This window comes from Nothoprocta perdicaria, unplaced genomic scaffold (genome assembly GCF_003342845.1).
Source record: "Nothoprocta perdicaria isolate Ctin4 unplaced genomic scaffold, notPer1 scaffold_25, whole genome shotgun sequence".
Classification (NCBI taxonomy): Eukaryota; Metazoa; Chordata; class Aves; order Tinamiformes; family Tinamidae; genus Nothoprocta; species Nothoprocta perdicaria.
In genome coordinates, this window is record NW_020455477.1 from 2351482 (window position 1) to 2357248 (window position 5767).

Consider the following 5767-nt stretch of genomic DNA (forward strand, 5'->3'; position numbering starts at 1 on the left):
AAAAAAAAAAAAAAGAAAAAATATTTAAAAAGAAATTAAGAAAAGGAAAAAGAAAAGAAAAAAAAGAAATGCACACAGAGGAAAAAGCGCTTGGGGAGACGCCGGCCCGCTCCTATCCGAGTCCGGAGCCGGTGCCCGTCCCGCTCGCCCGGTCCCAGCCCGCGCTCCCCGGCGTCGCGGCCCCCGACGGCGCCGGGCTGCTCAACTCGCAGAAACCGTGGCTCCGGTTTGGGCTCCGCCGTGTCCTTTAACTTACTTCAAAGTCTGCAAGATTATTTATTTTTTAAAAAAACAAAATACGTATTTTTCTGTCCCTTTAATATTAAGCACTTGAGCTAATTAGTCTTTAATTTCAAGTGGGAAAAAAAAGTTAGAATTATTGCTTATCACTACATTTTCTAAGTCATAAAAAGACCCATTATGGCTCCCCTCCTCCCTTTTTCTTTTTAAGAAAGTAAATTCTGATTTGTTCCGGAGAGACGTTTCTCAGATTTCAGACAATGCAAAAACAAAGCAAATTCTGCTATTGGAGAAATCACTATCAAAAGGTGCCAAGATAAAAATTTAAATAGACTTGTTAGATTTTATTAAATGCAGGTAGAGTGGAAAAATGTCACTTAGATCTGGATCTATAATGAGCAGAAATCTGAAACTTAGATTCCCTGACACATCAGAAATATATTTTGTGGACAGATTCAAATAAAAATGTCAAAATCTCCTAAGCTATTCCTTCCTAATTTCATAATCTAGTGAAACAACCAACTCACAGTATTTCAGTTTACTGCAAGGATCTTCTTAAGTAGCTGAAACAGTTCTTAGCTGAAGCTATAGGTAGGAGACTGCAATCATCTTGAACCAAAATCTCACAATTAAAAATAATTATCATATGAATGCTCTAAAGCCAGTTTCAGAACCGGATGTTTCCAATAAGAGGCGAATCCAACCAAACTGAGGTCCAATATTATTCCCTCTCTGTCACAATAGCAAAATTATTTTGTGAACAAAGATCAGTACAGTTGAATTTATCGGTATCAATATATATGTGAATTCATTTTCCCTATGACATATACTGCATTTATTTAATGCAGTTGCGACATTTCTTGTAAGTATCTCGATTTCTAAAAGTACCTGGATAAAATGCAATACCAAGAGAAGCTGTGGAAGTTTCTAGGTTTAATAGAGGTGTTTTCTAGGTTTAATAGATGCAGGCCAACAAACTCATTCATTTTCCATTAGCATCAGAAATTGCAGCTATCTGACACGCAGCCCGATTCCTTGACCCATGATGCTGCCCATCGAGGCAACATCCGTAATGTTTGTGCAAAGATACTGCACAAACAGGCAAGTGTCAGGGAGCTGTCTCCGATGGGGTTTAAATGACCAGAGGTTAATAAAAACAAAGTTTTCTTTGGCAATGTAGTATTTGAACAAAAACAACTAACTTCCAGAGGGATAAAGCATATTTTCTAGACTCACAAAACACACAGAGACTTTAAATCTATAATAGAGCTGTATTATGGGCAAAAGGACCAATAACTTCAAGACAATTTAAATGAGAATCAAGAATTATATTAGGGAGAAGCAAGCACTTGCCCTCCTCTTTATGACGAATGCTGGGCACTCAATACCATGCCTGCACCTTGCATTGTACTAATGTCAAATGCACTGCTTATGCTTAACTCTGTAAGTCATAGGTTATTAATAATAACTTATCTAAATTTTTCATAATGATTTAGCTGAGTGATGTACACATATTTACATGTTGGCTTCCTCAACAGCTGTCAAATCCACTGATATGGAAAGAAAACTGACTATGTTGATCAAAACATAGCAAGGGAGCTGCAAGCGTGCTCGCCTTTGGGATTTGCAGCAGGTCTTCCCACAAGGAAAGGTTTTCCAAACCAGGCCTACGTGATTGTGCATTCTTTTGCAGAGACACCTGCAGTTCTCATACACCCAAAACTGCAGCTTGGCAGGATCTGATTTTTCTGCTCAACCCGACAGTCCCGCCAGTAGAAATAGCGCCTTCCTGCTGCAGGATTGCTCGCCGAGGTAGGGTTTCACTCAAAATCCCCTTTCACGCTCCAGCTCCATCTGTATTCTTCAGAGACAGTGGGGACTGTCTATGTGAAGGCGATTCAGCCTGTCATCGTTTGTAAATGCTTTTCATACAAAATATTGCACACAATAAGCTACTTCCATTGGGGCCTAAACCCCTGAGGGTAAAACTGAATCTTCAGGAATGACAATTTGAAGCAGCAGCATATGTATTCATAATCCATCATATTTTAATAGCAAAAAAGGGGGGGAAGAAAAGCTCAAGTTTGTTCATGCTTTCCAAAGTATAAATCCAGTCACTTTTCAGAAGAAGAAGCTCTCCTGGGCTCTCTCCCTGCAATATCACCACTGAGATGGATTTTCAGATTGTGCTGTGGGGAACTCAGTCTCTGCTGCCTCAGCCCAGCCAGAAGTACACAGGACCCAAATTCCGTCACTTTTGGAAACCCAAACATTGATCTAATTTGCAGTAATACACTGCTTAGCACCAGTTGCAGATAGTCACTTTTTAACATGTGGCTTTGTGACACATTTCTATTGTTAATAAATATATGAGTAAATGCTATGCTGCTTTTGGTATGACAAAAGAGTACAAGGGCAGCTCTTGTTGCAGACCTTTAACCGGTGAATCAGGCTAGATCATCACAGTTTTTATTCCTTTCAAGCATTCATGAAATACTTGGTGTTTTCCCGCCAAGCCTGTCTTCCACAAGACAAATAGCTGCAGTTATGGAAATCATTGTTGCATGATTGTTTACTGCAGGTGGACTTGCAATGTAAAAATGAACGTGACTTCTTCCCTGCAACCGCAGTGTTGATCAGAGACGCTTTCAAAGCAGAGAACAGGCATAGACATCTCTGCAGTAGGTACACGAGGCACCCAGACACCTACTAGAATCAACTGTACCTAACAAAGCTAAATTCTTAGCACTGTCAGGAGGGTGGGTGACCCTGAAAAAGCTGCAGCAAGGCAGTGATGGTGCTAACTATCCCCCACACATCTCAAAAGGCACAAGGTCCCCTCTGGCCCCAGCAGAGCCTGCACAAGCTGTCTGTCGGCTGCAGCAAGGACATTCCTCAATGAGAGGCATTAGGCACCCATAATGGACAGAGGAAAAGTCACCATATTCTACTACTGAAGACCACATGCTGCCCAGACAGCATCTGTATTAACAAGTTAGGTTCTGCCCTTATATATACCACTGCTGGACGAATACCATCGATGTGTGGTCACCTAGTCCTGACTTGTCATGACCACATGAGCGTAACCCTGGGGTGCTTCCGAGATGCCTCCACACGCATTCTTCTGCCTGGCACTGGGATGTGCATCCAGGTTAACAGTCCCCACGCCAGTGGCATTTCCCCAAAATTGCATAAATGCAGAGAAGGATTTGCCATTTGGTCAGTCAGCCCACTTTAATTCGCCTATGGAATATTTTTAACTATACGGCCAGCAAGTGGATGGGCAGCGTGACAGTCCAGCTGCGAGGGAGCCTGGATGTGCTGCTTAGGCCTGTGCTCATCAGCCTTTTCCAACGTGCAACTTCCAAACATTGTGAAGTTGAGGCTCGTGTGACAAATTCAAGCTTCCAAGGTAGATTTGCTTCTCTTACTTACCTTTCACAGTTCCTCGGGAAGTATGGATCCCTGCTGAAACCATTGGTTTAGGCAAAATGGGAAATACTATTTACAGAGAAACGGCAAAAATGAAGATATTACGTGGAAAGAAATGGAGGGAGCACATGTTTCTTACTGTAATTAGGGCGTAATCTGAAAGGACAGAAATGCCCATGCACGCGTAGCATTTGCAGTAGAAGCACAGCCAAGCCATAAATTGGTGGATATGATATACACACGTACATATTTTACATATTTATTTTTCTTAGAAAACATTGCTATGTCCATTAATTTACATATTTATTCCCACAACAATATCACTTATAATAATACTTTCACTTCTATAGCACCTTCTCTTCAAGGATCTCCAATTGCTTAAAAAGTTGAATAAATAAAGCCTCACATCTTGCCTGTGAGGTAGGTCAACGCTATTATCAAATTTACAGACACTATTAATTAAAGAGCAGAGTGGTTAAGGCCAAAATTTTCATCTCTTTGTACCTGAAGTCAACCATCTAAATTCTCATTTAGATGCTTAAATAAAAGTCTCATGTTTTTCTTTGGTGCAGAACATCCAATACTACTGCTGAATCCAATGTGGGCTGATGGTTAGACCGGATTTTGGGAGGCACCTTAAAACCCCGAGTCAGAAACAGTGCTCCAAATACACCAAGCATGGCCAGGTCAGGACTGGCCCCAGCAGTTTATCTCCTCGGGGCCTTTATATTACTATACACTGCTTTTAAAGTCTAGTTAGGATTATTTCAATGGACATAACTGACACAAAAATCCATCCACTTCTTCCATCGACTACCTCCACCCCAACAGATTCTGTACAAATACTACTTGGGGGTTGTTTTTACAGACTTGTGATAGGCAAACACAGTACACGTCACTTGTGCAGTCATAAAACACATCACACATCTCCAGTCGCTGTCTTTACATTTCTATCTAGGCAGCAAATTCCTTTGCACTTGTGATAAATGGAAATGGTCAAGTAAAAGTCTATAAAGAGGATACATGTCCAAATATCATGCAGACAACTTGCAAAATACATGTACTAAAAGATCACTTCCATTATTTTTTTTGTTTGTTTGGATTATTAAGCATGAAAATAATGATGTCATTCCAGTACAGCGCCGTGTAGAAACCCAGAATAAGAAGCACTATCTTATTCCTGATTGGATAGATCATAGCAATTAAGTTAAGAAAAGATTCAGGCACCAAATGAATCATCCTGCAACACAGAGCAGTACCTAGATAGGGTGCTCTCCTCTAGAGACCACGAGATCTGTCGTGGGGCAACACCTCTCGTGCTACGAACGTGTCCTCCCATTTGAAACGCATCGCTGACGTCCCGGCCTGCCCAAACAGAAGCACTTCCCACTGGCTTTTCGCATCCACCCCACAGCACAGAAGAAAAACTCACCAGGAGGGGGAAAAAAAAAACCGTAAAATCATAGCTACCCGGGCTGAAGGTGAGCGTTAAACACCCGAATTAGGCCACGCAATTCCACGTGGAGTCCGTGTGTTCATAGCGTTCCCTCTGTGAACACTGGAGGCCAAGGGCGGCGAGAGGCCGTCCTGCTCCCGCGGGCTGCTCCGCGCCTCCCGCGGCCTGCGCGGCGCAGGGGGCGGGTTCGGGCGGTTAAACCTGCGCTTATTTTAAGCGGGCAGCGGGGCCCGCCGGGGCGCTGCGCGGCCCGGCGCAGCCTCGGCCGCCTTCCAGGCGGGGGCAACCGCGTCGCGGCCGCCCCGCGCTACGTGCGCGTCCCGCGGGCCGCCCGCCCGCGCGCGGGGCCGCTGCCCGGCGCGGCGCCGCTGCCGCCCGCCTCGGGCCGGTACTTGAGCCAGCAGATGATCCAGGTGACGAGCACGGAGAGCAGCGCGAGCGCGCTGGCCACCGACAGGCACACGGGCCCCACGGGCGAGGGCGGCGCGGCGGCGGCGCCGGGGCGGTTCACGAAGATGAGGCCGGTGAAGAGCAGCACCACCATGGCGAGGAAGGAGAGCACGACGCAGACGCAGCCGGCGCTCAGCGCCGCCCGCTTGCAGCTCTGGCAGCTCTCGTAGCCCGCGGCGGGAGCGGCGG